The sequence below is a fragment of the Rhinoderma darwinii genome, unplaced genomic scaffold (assembly GCF_050947455.1).
Source record: "Rhinoderma darwinii isolate aRhiDar2 unplaced genomic scaffold, aRhiDar2.hap1 Scaffold_549, whole genome shotgun sequence".
Taxonomy (NCBI): domain Eukaryota; kingdom Metazoa; phylum Chordata; class Amphibia; order Anura; family Rhinodermatidae; genus Rhinoderma; species Rhinoderma darwinii.
In genome coordinates, this window is record NW_027464099.1 from 158,549 (window position 1) to 178,833 (window position 20,285).

The 20,285-nt window shown below is 47.7% G+C and overlaps 14 non-coding genes across 14 annotated transcripts; all 14 read left to right on the forward strand.

Annotated features, from left to right (window-relative positions):
• The first annotated feature begins 21 nt into the window (after window positions 1-21).
• LOC142723353 (U2 spliceosomal RNA) lies at window positions 22-212 on the forward strand. The gene has a single exon (XR_012875559.1). It is a non-coding gene; the product is annotated as a U2 spliceosomal RNA (small nuclear RNA).
• A 1,292-nt stretch (window positions 213-1,504) lies between these two features.
• Window positions 1,505-1,695, forward strand: LOC142723354 (U2 spliceosomal RNA). Its single transcript, XR_012875560.1, has one exon. It is a non-coding gene; the product is annotated as a U2 spliceosomal RNA (small nuclear RNA).
• Window positions 1,696-2,987: 1,292 nt separating this feature from the next.
• LOC142723427 (U2 spliceosomal RNA) lies at window positions 2,988-3,178 on the forward strand. Its single transcript, XR_012875627.1, has one exon. It is a non-coding gene; the product is annotated as a U2 spliceosomal RNA (small nuclear RNA).
• A 1,285-nt stretch (window positions 3,179-4,463) lies between these two features.
• LOC142723355 (U2 spliceosomal RNA) lies at window positions 4,464-4,654 on the forward strand. The gene has a single exon (XR_012875561.1). It is a non-coding gene; the product is annotated as a U2 spliceosomal RNA (small nuclear RNA).
• A 1,281-nt stretch (window positions 4,655-5,935) lies between these two features.
• Window positions 5,936-6,126, forward strand: LOC142723356 (U2 spliceosomal RNA). Its single transcript, XR_012875562.1, has one exon. It is a non-coding gene; the product is annotated as a U2 spliceosomal RNA (small nuclear RNA).
• A 1,276-nt stretch (window positions 6,127-7,402) lies between these two features.
• On the forward strand, window positions 7,403-7,593 carry LOC142723357 (U2 spliceosomal RNA). The gene has a single exon (XR_012875563.1). It is a non-coding gene; the product is annotated as a U2 spliceosomal RNA (small nuclear RNA).
• Window positions 7,594-8,889: 1,296 nt separating this feature from the next.
• Window positions 8,890-9,080, forward strand: LOC142723358 (U2 spliceosomal RNA). Its single transcript, XR_012875564.1, has one exon. It is a non-coding gene; the product is annotated as a U2 spliceosomal RNA (small nuclear RNA).
• Window positions 9,081-10,365: 1,285 nt separating this feature from the next.
• On the forward strand, window positions 10,366-10,556 carry LOC142723359 (U2 spliceosomal RNA). Its single transcript, XR_012875565.1, has one exon. It is a non-coding gene; the product is annotated as a U2 spliceosomal RNA (small nuclear RNA).
• Window positions 10,557-11,833: 1,277 nt separating this feature from the next.
• LOC142723434 (U2 spliceosomal RNA) lies at window positions 11,834-12,024 on the forward strand. Its single transcript, XR_012875633.1, has one exon. It is a non-coding gene; the product is annotated as a U2 spliceosomal RNA (small nuclear RNA).
• Window positions 12,025-13,304: 1,280 nt separating this feature from the next.
• Window positions 13,305-13,495, forward strand: LOC142723360 (U2 spliceosomal RNA). Its single transcript, XR_012875566.1, has one exon. It is a non-coding gene; the product is annotated as a U2 spliceosomal RNA (small nuclear RNA).
• Window positions 13,496-14,799: 1,304 nt separating this feature from the next.
• On the forward strand, window positions 14,800-14,990 carry LOC142723361 (U2 spliceosomal RNA). The gene has a single exon (XR_012875567.1). It is a non-coding gene; the product is annotated as a U2 spliceosomal RNA (small nuclear RNA).
• A 1,288-nt stretch (window positions 14,991-16,278) lies between these two features.
• Window positions 16,279-16,469, forward strand: LOC142723364 (U2 spliceosomal RNA). Its single transcript, XR_012875569.1, has one exon. It is a non-coding gene; the product is annotated as a U2 spliceosomal RNA (small nuclear RNA).
• A 1,280-nt stretch (window positions 16,470-17,749) lies between these two features.
• On the forward strand, window positions 17,750-17,940 carry LOC142723295 (U2 spliceosomal RNA). Its single transcript, XR_012875507.1, has one exon. It is a non-coding gene; the product is annotated as a U2 spliceosomal RNA (small nuclear RNA).
• A 1,268-nt stretch (window positions 17,941-19,208) lies between these two features.
• LOC142723365 (U2 spliceosomal RNA) lies at window positions 19,209-19,399 on the forward strand. The gene has a single exon (XR_012875570.1). It is a non-coding gene; the product is annotated as a U2 spliceosomal RNA (small nuclear RNA).
• Window positions 19,400-20,285: the final 886 nt, after the last annotated feature.

The window sequence follows — 20,285 nt, forward strand, 5'->3', positions numbered from 1 at the left end:
AACGCGCGGCCCGTTCGGGTTATCGCTTCTCGGCCTTTTGGCTAAGATCAAGTGTAGTATCTGTTCTTATCAGTTTAATATCTGATACGTCCCCTATCTGGGGACCATATATTAAATGGATTTTTAGAACAGGGAGATGGAAATAGAGCTTGCTCTGTCCACTCCACGCATTGACCTGGTATTGCAGTATTTCCAGGACCGGTGCACCCTTTCCTTATGTGTTGACTAAAAGCAGATTCCAAAAGTGTTTTTTGTCTTTGCTATTGTTTCTGTCTTTCTGAAGGGATCTCCCCTTTTAATCCCATTATTTCAACACCTGTTGGACAATGCATGAGTGATAATGAGCTCATTGATTAAATGCAATTAATGAATAGATTGCCACCTCTTGTTGTGTGTCGTCTGTGTTTCTGTGTTTCCGGCATTTCACATTGGAACACCTCATTCACCTTCCTTGTCTTCTCTCCGCCCTCCCTTTTAGGTAAGTTAAAGAGCTGCACCTGAGCCAGCCACTGATTGATTGATTGATTGATTGATTGATTGATTGATTGATTGATTGATTGATTGATGCAGCACAACAGTCAAATAGTGGAGTGGAGTAGGGGAACAGCAAACAGCCAATAAAGCAGCCCGCCCGCTCGCCTGCCCGCCACAATGGACCTACCTGTGTACACTAGATGGATGTGATGGAATGTACTGTCGTCCCTACATTTCAAGAAGAAGTAAGAATTGCAGTTGCAACAAAGCCTTGCTTGCCTACAAAGAGAGCAGCAATTTGGATTTGTTACTATGTTACCTAGAAGAATAACAAACTGTGCAAGGATGGAGGTTGTAGGAGCAAGGAGAAGTTGTCTGTAAAGTTGGTGGATGCCTATTTTCCATTTTGCAGTCCCTTGTCTCCCTCTTGTGGCCTCCTGGAGGCAACTAGCTGTGCAAAAAAAAGACAGCCTGGCGGCCGGCTGTTGCAGTGTTGCCCTCTCAGGCAACACTGAGTGACTGACTGAGCCTCACCGTCTTATATAAAGTTCAGACGGAACTTTGCACGTGTCATAGTGGAGCCCTCAGGATTCCAGAGCCAGCTTTCTGACATCATAATGGGGCCTCAGAGATAAAAGCCTGGGCCCAGGCAGTGTTGGTCAGTGCTGCTCAGCAGGCAGCACTGGACTGGACTGGATTACAGCTGATACAAGGTGTGAAGGAACAAGGGGTGGCTGTGGGCATGCACTTGCTGCCGCTGCCAGTGTTTATCTGCATGGCAGCAGGGCATTTGGGCGTTGCCAGGAAGGCGTTTTTATGTAGATTCCTCCTCTTTCAGCACTGCATTGTGGTGCAAGCAAAAGAAGCAAATCCTGTCTGGCTTCCTCTCCGGCCTTTATTCACCTCCCGTGTAGCTGTGAGTGTGTGAGCCTGCAGGGCCCCATGGAATTGCCTAGAAGTAGGCTGAATCGCTGCAAGGGCTGAACAGCAGTATCGGGCAGGCTCGGGCAACGCGCGGCCCGTTCGGGTTATCGCTTCTCGGCCTTTTGGCTAAGATCAAGTGTAGTATCTGTTCTTATCAGTTTAATATCTGATACGTCCCCTATCTGGGGACCATATATTAAATGGATTTTTAGAACAGGGAGATGGAAATAGAGCTTGCTCTGTCCACTCCACGCATTGACCTGGTATTGCAGTATTTCCAGGACCGGTGCACCCTTTCCTTATGTGTTGACTAAAAGCAGATTCCAAAAGTGTTTTTTGTCTTTGCTATTGTTTCTGTCTTTCTGAAGGGATCTCCCCTTTTAATCCCATTATTTCAACACCTGTTGGACAATGCATGAGTGATAATGAGCTCATTGATTAAATGCAATTAATGAATAGATTGCCACCTCTTGTTGTGTGTCGTCTGTGTTTCTGTGTTTCCGGCATTTCACATTGGAACACCTCATTCACCTTCCTTGTCTTCTCTCCGCCCTCCCTTTTAGGTAAGTTAAAGAGCTGCACCTGAGCCAGCCACTGATTGATTGATTGATTGATTGATTGATTGATTGATTGATTGATTGATTGATTGATGCAGCACAACAGTCAAATAGTGGAGTGGAGTAGGGGAACAGCAAACAGCCAATAAAGCAGCCCGCCCGCTCGCCTGCCCGCCACAATGGACCTACCTGTGTACACTAGATGGATGTGATGGAATGTACTGTCGTCCCTACATTTCAAGAAGAAGTAAGAATTGCAGTTGCAACAAAGCCTTGCTTGCCTACAAAGAGAGCAGCAATTTGGATTTGTTACTATGTTACCTAGAAGAATAACAAACTGTGCAAGGATGGAGGTTGTAGGAGCAAGGAGAAGTTGTCTGTAAAGTTGGTGGATGCCTATTTTCCATTTTGCAGTCCCTTGTCTCCCTCTTGTGGCCTCCTGGAGGCAACTAGCTGTGCAAAAAAAAGACAGCCTGGCGGCCGGCTGTTGCAGTGTTGCCCTCTCAGGCAACACTGAGTGACTGACTGAGCCTCACCGTCTTATATAAAGTTCAGACGGAACTTTGCACGTGTCATAGTGGAGCCCTCAGGATTCCAGAGCCAGCTTTCTGACATCATAATGGGGCCTCAGAGATAAAAGCCTGGGCCCAGGCAGTGTTGGTCAGTGCTGCTCAGCAGGCAGCACTGGACTGGACTGGATTACAGCTGATACAAGGTGTGAAGGAACAAGGGGTGGCTGTGGGCATGCACTTGCTGCCGCTGCCAGTGTTTATCTGCATGGCAGCAGGGCATTTGGGCGTTGCCAGGAAGGCGTTTTTATGTAGATTCCTCCTCTTTCAGCACTGCATTGTGGTGCAAGCAAAAGAAGCAAATCCTGTCTGGCTTCCTCTCCGGCCTTTATTCACCTCCCGTGTAGCTGTGAGTGTGTGAGCCTGCAGGGCCCCATGGAATTGCCTAGAAGTAGGCTGAATCGCTGCAAGGGCTGAACAGCAGTATCGGGCAGGCTCGGGCAACGCGCGGCCCGTTCGGGTTATCGCTTCTCGGCCTTTTGGCTAAGATCATGTGTAGTATCTGTTCTTATCAGTTTAATATCTGATACGTCCCCTATCTGGGGACCATATATTAAATGGATTTTTAGAACAGGGAGATGGAAATAGAGCTTGCTCTGTCCACTCCACGCATTGACCTGGTATTGCAGTATTTCCAGGACCGGTGCACCCTTTCCTTATGTGTTGACTAAAAGCAGATTCCAAAAGTGTTTTTTGTCTTTGCTATTGTTTCTGTCTTTCTGAAGGGATCTCCCCTTTTAATCCCATTATTTCAACACCTGTTGGACAATGCATGAGTGATAATGAGCTCATTGATTAAATGCAATTAATGAATAGATTGCCACCTCTTGTTGTGTGTCGTCTGTGTTTCTGTGTTTCCGGCATTTCACATTGGAACACCTCATTCACCTTCCTTGTCTTCTCTCCGCCCTCCCTTTTAGGTAAGTTAAAGAGCTGCACCTGAGCCAGCCACTGATTGATTGATTGATTGATTGATTGATTGATTGATTGATTGATTGATTGATGCAGCACAACAGTCAAATAGTGGAGTGGAGTAGGGGAACAGCAAACAGCCAATAAAGCAGCCCGCCCGCTCGCCTGCCCGCCACAATGGACCTACCTGTGTACACTAGATGGATGTGATGGAATGTACTGTCGTCCCTACATTTCAAGAAGTAAGAATTGCAGTTGCAACAAAGCCTTGCTTGCCTACAAAGAGAGCACCATTTTGTTTTTGTTACTATGTTACCTAGAAGAATAACAAACTGTGCAAGGATGGAGGTTGTAGGAGCAAGGAGAAGTTGTCTGTAAAGTTGGTGGATGCCTATTTTCCATTTTGCAGTCCCTTGTCTCCCTCTTGTGGCCTCCTGGAGGCAACTAGCTGTGCAAAAAAAAGACAGCCTGGCGGCCGGCTGTTGCAGTGTTGCCCTCTCAGGCAACACTGAGTGACTGACTGAGCCTCACCGTCTTATATAAAGTTCAGACGGAACTTTGCACGTGTCATAGTGGAGCCCTCAGGATTCCAGAGCCAGCTTTCTGACATCATAATGGGGCCTCAGAGATAAAAGCCTGGGCCCAGGCAGTGTTGGTCAGTGCTGCTCAGCAGGCAGCACTGGACTGGACTGGATTACAGCTGATACAAGGTGTGAAGGAACAAGGGGTGGCTGTGGGCATGCACTTGCTGCCGCTGCCAGTGTTTATCTGCATGGCAGCAGGGCATTTGGGCGTTGCCAGGAAGGCGTTTTTATGTAGATTCCTCCTCTTTCAGCACTGCATTGTGGTGCAAGCAAAAGAAGCAAATCCTGTCTGGCTTCCTCTCCGGCCTTTATTCACCTCCCGTGTAGCTGTGAGTGTGTGAGCCTGCAGGGCCCCATGGAATTGCCTAGAAGTAGGCTGAATCGCTGCAAGGGCTGAACAGCAGTATCGGGCAGGCTCGGGCAACGCGCGGCCCGTTCGGGTTATCGCTTCTCGGCCTTTTGGCTAAGATCAAGTGTAGTATCTGTTCTTATCAGTTTAATATCTGATACGTCCCCTATCTGGGGACCATATATTAAATGGATTTTTAGAACAGGGAGATGGAAATAGAGCTTGCTCTGTCCACTCCACGCATTGACCTGGTATTGCAGTATTTCCAGGACCGGTGCACCCTTTCCTTATGTGTTGACTAAAAGCAGATTCCAAAAGTGTTTTTTGTCTTTGCTATTGTTTCTGTCTTTCTGAAGGGATCTCCCCTTTTAATCCCATTATTTCAACACCTGTTGGACAATGCATGAGTGATAATGAGCTCATTGATTAAATGCAATTAATGAATAGATTGCCACCTCTTGTTGTGTGTCGTCTGTGTTTCTGTGTTTCCGGCATTTCACATTGGAACACCTCATTCACCTTCCTTGTCTTCTCTCCGCCCTCCCTTTTAGGTAAGTTAAAGAGCTGCACCTGAGCCAGCCACTGATTGATTGATTGATTGATTGATTGATTGATTGATTGATTGATTGATGCAGCACAACAGTCAAATAGTGGAGTGGAGTAGGGGAACAGCAAACAGCCAATAAAGCAGCCCGCCCGCTCGCCTGCCCGCCACAATGGACCTACCTGTGTACACTAGATGGATGTGATGGAATGTACTGTCGTCCCTACATTTCAAGAAGTAAGAATTGCAGTTGCAACAAAGCCTTGCTTGCCTACAAAGAGAGCACCATTTTGTTTTTGTTACTATGTTACCTAGAAGAATAACAAACTGTGCAAGGATGGAGGTTGTAGGAGCAAGGAGAAGTTGTCTGTAAAGTTGGTGGATGCCTATTTTCCATTTTGCAGTCCCTTGTCTCCCTCTTGTGGCCTCCTGGAGGCAACTAGCTGTGCAAAAAAAAGACAGCCTGGCGGCCGGCTGTTGCAGTGTTGCCCTCTCAGGCAACACTGAGTGACTGACTGAGCCTCACCGTCTTATATAAAGTTCAGACGGAACTTTGCACGTGTCATAGTGGAGCCCTCAGGATTCCAGAGCCAGCTTTCTGACATCATAATGGGGCCTCAGAGATAAAAGCCTGGGCCCAGGCAGTGTTGGTCAGTGCTGCTCAGCAGGCAGCACTGGACTGGACTGGATTACAGCTGATACAAGGTGTGAAGGAACAAGGGGTGGCTGTGGGCATGCACTTGCTGCCGCTGCCAGTGTTTATCTGCATGGCAGCAGGGCATTTGGGCGTTGCCAGGAAGGCGTTTTTATGTAGATTCCTCCTCTTTCAGCACTGCATTGTGGTGCAAGCAAAAGAAGCAAATCCTGTCTGGCTTCCTCTCCGGCCTTTATTCACCTCCCGTGTAGCTGTGAGTGTGTGAGCCTGCAGGGCCCCATGGAATTGCCTAGAAGTAGGCTGAATCGCTGCAAGGGCTGAACAGCAGTATCGGGCAGGCTCGGGCAACGCGCGGCCCGTTCGGGTTATCGCTTCTCGGCCTTTTGGCTAAGATCAAGTGTAGTATCTGTTCTTATCAGTTTAATATCTGATACGTCCCCTATCTGGGGACCATATATTAAATGGATTTTTAGAACAGGGAGATGGAAATAGAGCTTGCTCTGTCCACTCCACGCATTGACCTGGTATTGCAGTATTTCCAGGACCGGTGCACCCTTTCCTTATGTGTTGACTAAAAGCAGATTCCAAAAGTGTTTTTTGTCTTTGCTATTGTTTCTGTCTTTCTGAAGGGATCTCCCCTTTTAATCCCATTATTTCAACACCTGTTGGACAATGCATGAGTGATAATGAGCTCATTGATTAAATGCAATTAATGAATAGATTGCCACCTCTTGTTGTGTGTCGTCTGTGTTTCTGTGTTTCCGGCATTTCACATTGGAACACCTCATTCACCTTCCTTGTCTTCTCTCCGCCCTCCCTTTTAGGTAAGTTAAAGAGCTGCACCTGAGCCAGCCACTGATTGATTGATTGATTGATTGATTGATTGATTGATTGATGCAGCACAACAGTCAAATAGTGGAGTGGAGTAGGGGAACAGCAAACAGCCAATAAAGCAGCCCGCCCGCTCGCCTGCCCGCCACAATGGACCTACCTGTGTACACTAGATGGATGTGATGGAATGTACTGTCGTCCCTACATTTCAAGAAGAAGTAAGAATTGCAGTTGCAACAAAGCCTTGCTTGCCTACAAAGAGAGCAGCAATTTGGATTTGTTACTATGTTACCTAGAAGAATAACAAACTGTGCAAGGATGGAGGTTGTAGGAGCAAGGAGAAGTTGTCTGTAAAGTTGGTGGATGCCTATTTTCCATTTTGCAGTCCCTTGTCTCCCTCTTGTGGCCTCCTGGAGGCAACTAGCTGTGCAAAAAAAAGACAGCCTGGCGGCCGGCTGTTGCAGTGTTGCCCTCTCAGGCAACACTGAGTGACTGACTGAGCCTCACCGTCTTATATAAAGTTCAGACGGAACTTTGCACGTGTCATAGTGGAGCCCTCAGGATTCCAGAGCCAGCTTTCTGACATCATAATGGGGCCTCAGAGATAAAAGCCTGGGCCCAGGCAGTGTTGGTCAGTGCTGCTCAGCAGGCAGCACTGGACTGGACTGGATTACAGCTGATACAAGGTGTGAAGGAACAAGGGGTGGCTGTGGGCATGCACTTGCTGCCGCTGCCAGTGTTTATCTGCATGGCAGCAGGGCATTTGGGCGTTGCCAGGAAGGCGTTTTTATGTAGATTCCTCCTCTTTCAGCACTGCATTGTGGTGCAAGCAAAAGAAGCAAATCCTGTCTGGCTTCCTCTCCGGCCTTTATTCACCTCCCGTGTAGCTGTGAGTGTGTGAGCCTGCAGGGCCCCATGGAATTGCCTAGAAGTAGGCTGAATCGCTGCAAGGGCTGAACAGCAGTATCGGGCAGGCTCGGGCAACGCGCGGCCCGTTCGGGTTATCGCTTCTCGGCCTTTTGGCTAAGATCAAGTGTAGTATCTGTTCTTATCAGTTTAATATCTGATACGTCCCCTATCTGGGGACCATATATTAAATGGATTTTTAGAACAGGGAGATGGAAATAGAGCTTGCTCTGTCCACTCCACGCATTGACCTGGTATTGCAGTATTTCCAGGACCGGTGCACCCTTTCCTTATGTGTTGACTAAAAGCAGATTCCAAAAGTGTTTTTTGTCTTTGCTATTGTTTCTGTCTTTCTGAAGGGATCTCCCCTTTTAATCCCATTATTTCAACACCTGTTGGACAATGCATGAGTGATAATGAGCTCATTGATTAAATGCAATTAATGAATAGATTGCCACCTCTTGTTGTGTGTCGTCTGTGTTTCTGTGTTTCCGGCATTTCACATTGGAACACCTCATTCACCTTCCTTGTCTTCTCTCCGCCCTCCCTTTTAGGTAAGTTAAAGAGCTGCACCTGAGCCAGCCACTGATTGATTGATTGATTGATTGATTGATTGATTGATTGATTGATTGATTGATTGATTGATGCAGCACAACAGTCAAATAGTGGAGTGGAGTAGGGGAACAGCAAACAGCCAATAAAGCAGCCCGCCCGCTCGCCTGCCCGCCACAATGGACCTACCTGTGTACACTAGATGGATGTGATGGAATGTACTGTCGTCCCTACATTTCAAGAAGAAGTAAGAATTGCAGTTGCAACAAAGCCTTGCTTGCCTACAAAGAGAGCAGCAATTTGGATTTGTTACTATGTTACCTAGAAGAATAACAAACTGTGCAAGGATGGAGGTTGTAGGAGCAAGGAGAAGTTGTCTGTAAAGTTGGTGGATGCCTATTTTCCATTTTGCAGTCCCTTGTCTCCCTCTTGTGGCCTCCTGGAGGCAACTAGCTGTGCAAAAAAAAGACAGCCTGGCGGCCGGCTGTTGCAGTGTTGCCCTCTCAGGCAACACTGAGTGACTGACTGAGCCTCACCGTCTTATATAAAGTTCAGACGGAACTTTGCACGTGTCATAGTGGAGCCCTCAGGATTCCAGAGCCAGCTTTCTGACATCATAATGGGGCCTCAGAGATAAAAGCCTGGGCCCAGGCAGTGTTGGTCAGTGCTGCTCAGCAGGCAGCACTGGACTGGACTGGATTACAGCTGATACAAGGTGTGAAGGAACAAGGGGTGGCTGTGGGCATGCACTTGCTGCCGCTGCCAGTGTTTATCTGCATGGCAGCAGGGCATTTGGGCGTTGCCAGGAAGGCGTTTTTATGTAGATTCCTCCTCTTTCAGCACTGCATTGTGGTGCAAGCAAAAGAAGCAAATCCTGTCTGGCTTCCTCTCCGGCCTTTATTCACCTCCCGTGTAGCTGTGAGTGTGTGAGCCTGCAGGGCCCCATGGAATTGCCTAGAAGTAGGCTGAATCGCTGCAAGGGCTGAACAGCAGTATCGGGCAGGCTCGGGCAACGCGCGGCCCGTTCGGGTTATCGCTTCTCGGCCTTTTGGCTAAGATCAAGTGTAGTATCTGTTCTTATCAGTTTAATATCTGATACGTCCCCTATCTGGGGACCATATATTAAATGGATTTTTAGAACAGGGAGATGGAAATAGAGCTTGCTCTGTCCACTCCACGCATTGACCTGGTATTGCAGTATTTCCAGGACCGGTGCACCCTTTCCTTATGTGTTGACTAAAAGCAGATTCCAAAAGTGTTTTTTGTCTTTGCTATTGTTTCTGTCTTTCTGAAGGGATCTCCCCTTTTAATCCCATTATTTCAACACCTGTTGGACAATGCATGAGTGATAATGAGCTCATTGATTAAATGCAATTAATGAATAGATTGCCACCTCTTGTTGTGTGTCGTCTGTGTTTCTGTGTTTCCGGCATTTCACATTGGAACACCTCATTCACCTTCCTTGTCTTCTCTCCGCCCTCCCTTTTAGGTAAGTTAAAGAGCTGCACCTGAGCCAGCCACTGATTGATTGATTGATTGATTGATTGATTGATTGATTGATTGATTGATTGATGCAGCACAACAGTCAAATAGTGGAGTGGAGTAGGGGAACAGCAAACAGCCAATAAAGCAGCCCGCCCGCTCGCCTGCCCGCCACAATGGACCTACCTGTGTACACTAGATGGATGTGATGGAATGTACTGTCGTCCCTACATTTCAAGAAGTAAGAATTGCAGTTGCAACAAAGCCTTGCTTGCCTACAAAGAGAGCACCATTTTGTTTTTGTTACTATGTTACCTAGAAGAATAACAAACTGTGCAAGGATGGAGGTTGTAGGAGCAAGGAGAAGTTGTCTGTAAAGTTGGTGGATGCCTATTTTCCATTTTGCAGTCCCTTGTCTCCCTCTTGTGGCCTCCTGGAGGCAACTAGCTGTGCAAAAAAAAGACAGCCTGGCGGCCGGCTGTTGCAGTGTTGCCCTCTCAGGCAACACTGAGTGACTGACTGAGCCTCACCGTCTTATATAAAGTTCAGACGGAACTTTGCACGTGTCATAGTGGAGCCCTCAGGATTCCAGAGCCAGCTTTCTGACATCATAATGGGGCCTCAGAGATAAAAGCCTGGGCCCAGGCAGTGTTGGTCAGTGCTGCTCAGCAGGCAGCACTGGACTGGACTGGATTACAGCTGATACAAGGTGTGAAGGAACAAGGGGTGGCTGTGGGCATGCACTTGCTGCCGCTGCCAGTGTTTATCTGCATGGCAGCAGGGCATTTGGGCGTTGCCAGGAAGGCGTTTTTATGTAGATTCCTCCTCTTTCAGCACTGCATTGTGGTGCAAGCAAAAGAAGCAAATCCTGTCTGGCTTCCTCTCCGGCCTTTATTCACCTCCCGTGTAGCTGTGAGTGTGTGAGCCTGCAGGGCCCCATGGAATTGCCTAGAAGTAGGCTGAATCGCTGCAAGGGCTGAACAGCAGTATCGGGCAGGCTCGGGCAACGCGCGGCCCGTTCGGGTTATCGCTTCTCGGCCTTTTGGCTAAGATCAAGTGTAGTATCTGTTCTTATCAGTTTAATATCTGATACGTCCCCTATCTGGGGACCATATATTAAATGGATTTTTAGAACAGGGAGATGGAAATAGAGCTTGCTCTGTCCACTCCACGCATTGACCTGGTATTGCAGTATTTCCAGGACCGGTGCACCCTTTCCTTATGTGTTGACTAAAAGCAGATTCCAAAAGTGTTTTTTGTCTTTGCTATTGTTTCTGTCTTTCTGAAGGGATCTCCCCTTTTAATCCCATTATTTCAACACCTGTTGGACAATGCATGAGTGATAATGAGCTCATTGATTAAATGCAATTAATGAATAGATTGCCACCTCTTGTTGTGTGTCGTCTGTGTTTCTGTGTTTCCGGCATTTCACATTGGAACACCTCATTCACCTTCCTTGTCTTCTCTCCGCCCTCCCTTTTAGGTAAGTTAAAGAGCTGCACCTGAGCCAGCCACTGATTGATTGATTGATTGATTGATTGATTGATTGATTGATTGATGCAGCACAACAGTCAAATAGTGGAGTGGAGTAGGGGAACAGCAAACAGCCAATAAAGCAGCCCGCCCGCTCGCCTGCCCGCCACAATGGACCTACCTGTGTACACTAGATGGATGTGATGGAATGTACTGTCGTCCCTACATTTCAAGAAGTAAGAATTGCAGTTGCAACAAAGCCTTGCTTGCCTACAAAGAGAGCACCATTTTGTTTTTGTTACTATGTTACCTAGAAGAATAACAAACTGTGCAAGGATGGAGGTTGTAGGAGCAAGGAGAAGTTGTCTGTAAAGTTGGTGGATGCCTATTTTCCATTTTGCAGTCCCTTGTCTCCCTCTTGTGGCCTCCTGGAGGCAACTAGCTGTGCAAAAAAAAGACAGCCTGGCGGCCGGCTGTTGCAGTGTTGCCCTCTCAGGCAACACTGAGTGACTGACTGAGCCTCACCGTCTTATATAAAGTTCAGACGGAACTTTGCACGTGTCATAGTGGAGCCCTCAGGATTCCAGAGCCAGCTTTCTGACATCATAATGGGGCCTCAGAGATAAAAGCCTGGGCCCAGGCAGTGTTGGTCAGTGCTGCTCAGCAGGCAGCACTGGACTGGACTGGATTACAGCTGATACAAGGTGTGAAGGAACAAGGGGTGGCTGTGGGCATGCACTTGCTGCCGCTGCCAGTGTTTATCTGCATGGCAGCAGGGCATTTGGGCGTTGCCAGGAAGGCGTTTTTATGTAGATTCCTCCTCTTTCAGCACTGCATTGTGGTGCAAGCAAAAGAAGCAAATCCTGTCTGGCTTCCTCTCCGGCCTTTATTCACCTCCCGTGTAGCTGTGAGTGTGTGAGCCTGCAGGGCCCCATGGAATTGCCTAGAAGTAGGCTGAATCGCTGCAAGGGCTGAACAGCAGTATCGGGCAGGCTCGGGCAACGCGCGGCCCGTTCGGGTTATCGCTTCTCGGCCTTTTGGCTAAGATAAAGTGTAGTATCTGTTCTTATCAGTTTAATATCTGATACGTCCCCTATCTGGGGACCATATATTAAATGGATTTTTAGAACAGGGAGATGGAAATAGAGCTTGCTCTGTCCACTCCACGCATTGACCTGGTATTGCAGTATTTCCAGGACCGGTGCACCCTTTCCTTATGTGTTGACTAAAAGCAGATTCCAAAAGTGTTTTTTGTCTTTGCTATTGTTTCTGTCTTTCTGAAGGGATCTCCCCTTTTAATCCCATTATTTCAACACCTGTTGGACAATGCATGAGTGATAATGAGCTCATTGATTAAATGCAATTAATGAATAGATTGCCACCTCTTGTTGTGTGTCGTCTGTGTTTCTGTGTTTCCGGCATTTCACATTGGAACACCTCATTCACCTTCCTTGTCTTCTCTCCGCCCTCCCTTTTAGGTAAGTTAAAGAGCTGCACCTGAGCCAGCCACTGATTGATTGATTGATTGATTGATTGATTGATTGATTGATTGATGCAGCACAACAGTCAAATAGTGGAGTGGAGTAGGGGAACAGCAAACAGCCAATAAAGCAGCCCGCCCGCTCGCCTGCCCGCCACAATGGACCTACCTGTGTACACTAGATGGATGTGATGGAATGTACTGTCGTCCCTACATTTCAAGAAGAAGTAAGAATTGCAGTTGCAACAAAGCCTTGCTTGCCTACAAAGAGAGCAGCAATTTGGATTTGTTACTATGTTACCTAGAAGAATAACAAACTGTGCAAGGATGGAGGTTGTAGGAGCAAGGAGAAGTTGTCTGTAAAGTTGGTGGATGCCTATTTTCCATTTTGCAGTCCCTTGTCTCCCTCTTGTGGCCTCCTGGAGGCAACTAGCTGTGCAAAAAAAAGACAGCCTGGCGGCCGGCTGTTGCAGTGTTGCCCTCTCAGGCAACACTGAGTGACTGACTGAGCCTCACCGTCTTATATAAAGTTCAGACGGAACTTTGCACGTGTCATAGTGGAGCCCTCAGGATTCCAGAGCCAGCTTTCTGACATCATAATGGGGCCTCAGAGATAAAAGCCTGGGCCCAGGCAGTGTTGGTCAGTGCTGCTCAGCAGGCAGCACTGGACTGGACTGGATTACAGCTGATACAAGGTGTGAAGGAACAAGGGGTGGCTGTGGGCATGCACTTGCTGCCGCTGCCAGTGTTTATCTGCATGGCAGCAGGGCATTTGGGCGTTGCCAGGAAGGCGTTTTTATGTAGATTCCTCCTCTTTCAGCACTGCATTGTGGTGCAAGCAAAAGAAGCAAATCCTGTCTGGCTTCCTCTCCGGCCTTTATTCACCTCCCGTGTAGCTGTGAGTGTGTGAGCCTGCAGGGCCCCATGGAATTGCCTAGAAGTAGGCTGAATCGCTGCAAGGGCTGAACAGCAGTATCGGGCAGGCTCGGGCAACGCGCGGCCCGTTCGGGTTATCGCTTCTCGGCCTTTTGGCTAAGATCAAGTGTAGTATCTGTTCTTATCAGTTTAATATCTGATACGTCCCCTATCTGGGGACCATATATTAAATGGATTTTTAGAACAGGGAGATGGAAATAGAGCTTGCTCTGTCCACTCCACGCATTGACCTGGTATTGCAGTATTTCCAGGACCGGTGCACCCTTTCCTTATGTGTTGACTAAAAGCAGATTCCAAAAGTGTTTTTTGTCTTTGCTATTGTTTCTGTCTTTCTGAAGGGATCTCCCCTTTTAATCCCATTATTTCAACACCTGTTGGACAATGCATGAGTGATAATGAGCTCATTGATTAAATGCAATTAATGAATAGATTGCCACCTCTTGTTGTGTGTCGTCTGTGTTTCTGTGTTTCCGGCATTTCACATTGGAACACCTCATTCACCTTCCTTGTCTTCTCTCCGCCCTCCCTTTTAGGTAAGTTAAAGAGCTGCACCTGAGCCAGCCACTGATTGATTGATTGATTGATTGATTGATTGATTGATTGATTGATTGATTGATTGATTGATTGATTGATGCAGCACAACAGTCAAATAGTGGAGTGGAGTAGGGGAACAGCAAACAGCCAATAAAGCAGCCCGCCCGCTCGCCTGCCCGCCACAATGGACCTACCTGTGTACACTAGATGGATGTGATGGAATGTACTGTCGTCCCTACATTTCAAGAAGAAGTAAGAATTGCAGTTGCAACAAAGCCTTGCTTGCCTACAAAGAGAGCAGCAATTTGGATTTGTTACTATGTTACCTAGAAGAATAACAAACTGTGCAAGGATGGAGGTTGTAGGAGCAAGGAGAAGTTGTCTGTAAAGTTGGTGGATGCCTATTTTCCATTTTGCAGTCCCTTGTCTCCCTCTTGTGGCCTCCTGGAGGCAACTAGCTGTGCAAAAAAAAGACAGCCTGGCGGCCGGCTGTTGCAGTGTTGCCCTCTCAGGCAACACTGAGTGACTGACTGAGCCTCACCGTCTTATATAAAGTTCAGACGGAACTTTGCACGTGTCATAGTGGAGCCCTCAGGATTCCAGAGCCAGCTTTCTGACATCATAATGGGGCCTCAGAGATAAAAGCCTGGGCCCAGGCAGTGTTGGTCAGTGCTGCTCAGCAGGCAGCACTGGACTGGACTGGATTACAGCTGATACAAGGTGTGAAGGAACAAGGGGTGGCTGTGGGCATGCACTTGCTGCCGCTGCCAGTGTTTATCTGCATGGCAGCAGGGCATTTGGGCGTTGCCAGGAAGGCGTTTTTATGTAGATTCCTCCTCTTTCAGCACTGCATTGTGGTGCAAGCAAAAGAAGCAAATCCTGTCTGGCTTCCTCTCCGGCCTTTATTCACCTCCCATGTAGCTGTGAGTGTGTGAGCCTGCAGGGCCCCATGGAATTGCCTAGAAGTAGGCTGAATCGCTGCAAGGGCTGAACAGCAGTATCGGGCAGGCTCGGGCAACGCGCGGCCCGTTCGGGTTATCGCTTCTCGGCCTTTTGGCTAAGATCAAGTGTAGTATCTGTTCTTATCAGTTTAATATCTGATACGTCCCCTATCTGGGGACCATATATTAAATGGATTTTTAGAACAGGGAGATGGAAATAGAGCTTGCTCTGTCCACTCCACGCATTGACCTGGTATTGCAGTATTTCCAGGACCGGTGCACCCTTTCCTTATGTGTTGACTAAAAGCAGATTCCAAAAGTGTTTTTTGTCTTTGCTATTGTTTCTGTCTTTCTGAAGGGATCTCCCCTTTTAATCCCATTATTTCAACACCTGTTGGACAATGCATGAGTGATAATGAGCTCATTGATTAAATGCAATTAATGAATAGATTGCCACCTCTTGTTGTGTGTCGTCTGTGTTTCTGTGTTTCCGGCATTTCACATTGGAACACCTCATTCACCTTCCTTGTCTTCTCTCCGCCCTCCCTTTTAGGTAAGTTAAAGAGCTGCACCTGAGCCAGCCACTGATTGATTGATTGATTGATTGATTGATTGATTGATTGATTGATTGATTGATGCAGCACAACAGTCAAATAGTGGAGTGGAGTAGGGGAACAGCAAACAGCCAATAAAGCAGCCCGCCCGCTCGCCTGCCCGCCACAATGGACCTACCTGTGTACACTAGATGGATGTGATGGAATGTACTGTCGTCCCTACATTTCAAGAAGAAGTAAGAATTGCAGTTGCAACAAAGCCTTGCTTGCCTACAAAGAGAGCAGCAATTTGGATTTGTTACTATGTTACCTAGAAGAATAACAAACTGTGCAAGGATGGAGGTTGTAGGAGCAAGGAGAAGTTGTCTGTAAAGTTGGTGGATGCCTATTTTCCATTTTGCAGTCCCTTGTCTCCCTCTTGTGGCCTCCTGGAGGCAACTAGCTGTGCAAAAAAAAGACAGCCTGGCGGCCGGCTGTTGCAGTGTTGCCCTCTCAGGCAACACTGAGTGACTGACTGAGCCTCACCGTCTTATATAAAGTTCAGACGGAACTTTGCACGTGTCATAGTGGAGCCCTCAGGATTCCAGAGCCAGCTTTCTGACATCATAATGGGGCCTCAGAGATAAAAGCCTGGGCCCAGGCAGTGTTGGTCAGTGCTGCTCAGCAGGCAGCACTGGACTGGACTGGATTACAGCTGATACAAGGTGTGAAGGAACAAGGGGTGGCTGTGGGCATGCACTTGCTGCCGCTGCCAGTGTTTATCTGCATGGCAGCAGGGCATTTGGGCGTTGCCAGGAAGGCGTTTTTATGTAGATTCCTCCTCTTTCAGCACTGCATTGTGGTGCAAGCAAAAGAAGCAAATCCTGTCTGGCTTCCTCTCCGGCCTTTATTCACCTCCCGTGTAGCTGTGAGTGTGTGAGCCTGCAGGGCCCCATGGAATTGCCTAGAAGTAGGCTGAATCGCTGCAAGGGCTGAACAGCAGTATCGGGCAGGCTCGGGCAACGCGCGGCCCGTTCGGGTTATCGCTTCTCGGCCTTTTGGCTAAGATCAAGTGTAGTATCTGTTCTTATCAGTTTAATATCTGATACGTCCCCTATCTGGGGACCATATATTAAATGGATTTTTAGAACAGGGAGATGGAAATAGAGCTTGCTCTGTCCACTCCACGCATTGACCTGGTATTGCAGTATTTCCAGGACCGGTGCACCCTTTCCTTATGTGTTGACTAAAAGCAGATTCCAAAAGTGTTTTTTGTCTTTGCTATTGTTTCTGTCTTTCTGAAGGGATCTCCCCTTTTAATCCCATTATTTCAACACCTGTTGGACAATGCATGAGTGATAATGAGCTCATTGATTAAATGCAATTAATGAATAGATTGCCACCTCTTGTTGTGTGTCGTCTGTGTTTCTGTGTTTCCGGCATTTCACATTGGAACACCTCATTCACCTTCCTTGTCTTCTCTCCGCCCTCCCTTTTAGGTAAGTTAAAGAGCTGCACCTGAGCCAGCCACTGATTGATTGATTGATTGATTGATTGATTGATTGATTGATTGATGCAGCACAACAGTCAAATAGTGGAGTGGAGTAGGGGAACAGCAAACAGCCAATAAAGCAGCCCGCCCGCTCGCCTGCCCGCCACAATGGACCTACCTGTGTACACTAGATGGATGTGATGGAATGTACTGTCGTCCCTACATTTCAAGAAGAAGTAAGAATTGCAGTTGCAACAAAGCCTTGCTTGCCTACAAAGAGAGCAGCAATTTGGATTTGTTACTATGTTACCTAGAAGAATAACAAACTGTGCAAGGATGGAGGTTGTAGGAGCAAGGAGAAGTTGTCTGTAAAGTTGGTGGATGCCTATTTTCCATTTTGCAGTCCCTTGTCTCCCTCTTGTGGCCTCCTGGAGGCAACTAGCTGTGCAAAAAAAAGACAGCCTGGCGGCCGGCTGTTGCAGTGTTGCCCTCTCAGGCAACACTGAGTGACTGACTGAGCCTCACCGTCTTATATAAAGTTCAGACGGAACTTTGCACGTGTCATAGTGGAGCCCTCAGGATTCCAGAGCCAGCTTTCTGACATCATAATGGGGCCTCAGAGATAAAAGCCTGGGCCCAGGCAGTGTTGGTCAGTGCTGCTCAGCAGGCAGCACTGGACTGGACTGGATTACAGCTGATACAAGGTGTGAAGGAACAAGGGGTGGCTGTGGGCATGCACTTGCTGCCGCTGCCAGTGTTTATCTGCATGGCAGCAGGGCATTTGGGCGTTGCCAGGAAGGCGTTTTTATGTAGATTCCTCCTCTTTCAGCACTGCATTGTGGTGCAAGCAAAAGAAGCAAATCCTGTCTGGCTTCCTCTCCGGCCTTTATTCACCTCCCGTGTAGCTGTGAGTGTGTGAGCCTGCAGGGCCCCATGGAATTGCCTAGAAGTAGGCTGAATCGCTGCAAGGGCTGAACAGCAGTATCGGGCAGGCTCGGGCAACGCGCGGCCCGTTCGGGTTATCGCTTCTCGGCCTTTTGGCTAAGATCAAGTGTAGTATCTGTTCTTATCAGTTTAATATCTGATACGTCCCCTATCTGGGGACCATATATTAAATGTATTTTTAGAACAGGGAGATGGAAATAGAGCTTGCTCTGTCCACTCCACGCATTGACCTGGTATTGCAGTATTTCCAGGACCGGTGCACCCTTTCCTTATGTGTTGACTAAAAGCAGATTCCAAAAGTGTTTTTTGTCTTTGCTATTGTTTCTGTCTTTCTGAAGGGATCTCCCCTTTTAATCCCATTATTTCAACACCTGTTGGACAATGCATGAGTGATAATGAGCTCATTGATTAAATGCAATTAATGAATAGATTGCCACCTCTTGTTGTGTGTCGTCTGTGTTTCTGTGTTTCCGGCATTTCACATTGGAACACCTCATTCACCTTCCTTGTCTTCTCTCCGCCCTCCCTTTTAGGTAAGTTAAAGAGCTGCACCTGAGCCAGCCACTGATTGATTGATTGATTGATTGATTGATTGATGCAGCACAACAGTCAAATAGTGGAGTGGAGTAGGGGAACAGCAAACAGCCAATAAAGCAGCCCGCCCGCTCGCCTGCCCGCCACAATGGACCTACCTGTGTACACTAGATGGATGTGATGGAATGTACTGTCGTCCCTACATTTCAAGAAGAAGTAAGAATTGCAGTTGCAACAAAGCCTTGCTTGCCTACAAAGAGAGCAGCAATTTGGATTTGTTACTATGTTACCTAGAAGAATAACAAACTGTGCAAGGATGGAGGTTGTAGGAGCAAGGAGAAGTTGTCTGTAAAGTTGGTGGATGCCTATTTTCCATTTTGCAGTCCCTTGTCTCCCTCTTGTGGCCTCCTGGAGGCAACTAGCTGTGCAAAAAAAAGACAGCCTGGCGGCCGGCTGTTGCAGTGTTGCCCTCTCAGGCAACACTGAGTGACTGACTGAGCCTCACCGTCTTATATAAAGTTCAGACGGAACTTTGCACGTGTCATAGTGGAGCCCTCAGGATTCCAGAGCCAGCTTTCTGACATCATAATGGGGCCTCAGAGATAAAAGCCTGGGCCCAGGCAGTGTTGGTCAGTGCTGCTCAGCAGGCAGCACTGGACTGGACTGGATTACAGCTGATACAAGGTGTGAAGGAACAAGGGGTGGCTGTGGGCATGCACTTGCTGCCGCTGCCAGTGTTTATCTGCATGGCAGCAGGGCATTTGGGCGTTGCCAGGAAGGCGTTTTTATGTAGATTCCTCCTCTTTCAGCACTGCATTGTGGTGCAAGCAAAAGAAGCAAATCCTGTCTGGCTTCCTCTCCGGCCTTTATTCACCTCCCGTGTAGCTGTGAGTGTGTGAGCCTGCAGGGCCCCATGGAATTGCCTAGAAGTAGGCTGAATCGCTGCAAGGGCTGAACAGCAGTATCGGGCAGGCTCGGGCAACGCGCGGCCCGTTCGGGTTATCGCTTCTCGGCCTTTTGGCTAAGATCAAGTGTAGTATCTGTTCTTATCAGTTTAATATCTGATACGTCCCCTATCTGGGGACCATATATTAAATGGATTTTTAGAACAGGGAGATGGAAATAGAGCTTGCTCTGTCCACTCCACGCATTGACCTGGTATTGCAGTATTTCCAGGACCGGTGCACCCTTTCCTTATGTGTTGACTAAAAGCAGATTCCAAAAGTGTTTTTTGTCTTTGCTATTGTTTCTGTCTTTCTGAAGGGATCTCCCCTTTTAATCCCATTATTTCAACACCTGTTGGACAATGCATGAGTGATAATGAGCTCATTGATTAAATGCAATTAATGAATAGATTGCCACCTCTTGTTGTGTGTCGTCTGTGTTTCTGTGTTTCCGGCATTTCACATTGGAACACCTCATTCACCTTCCTTGTCTTCTCTCCGCCCTCCCTTTTAGGTAAGTTAAAGAGCTGCACCTGAGCCAGCCACTGATTGATTGATTGATTGATTGATTGATTGATTGATTGATTGATTGATTGATTGATGCAGCACAACAGTCAAATAGTGGAGTGGAGTAGGGGAACAGCAAACAGCCAATAAAGCAGCCCGCCCGCTCGCCTGCCCGCCACAATGGACCTACCTGTGTACACTAGATGGATGTGATGGAATGTACTGTCGTCCCTACATTTCAAGAAGAAGTAAGAATTGCAGTTGCAACAAAGCCTTGCTTGCCTACAAAGAGAGCAGCAATTTGGATTTGTTACTATGTTACCTAGAAGAATAACAAACTGTGCAAGGATGGAGGTTGTAGGAGCAAGGAGAAGTTGTCTGTAAAGTTGGTGGATGCCTATTTTCCATTTTGCAGTCCCTTGTCTCCCTCTTGTGGCCTCCTGGAGGCAACTAGCTGTGCAAAAAAAAGACAGCCTGGCGGCCGGCTGTTGCAGTGTTGCCCTCTCAGGCAACACTGAGTGACTGACTGAGCCTCACCGTCTTATATAAAGTTCAGACGGAACTTTGCACGTGTCATAGTGGAGCCCTCAGGATTCCAGAGCCAGCTTTCTGACATCATAATGGGGC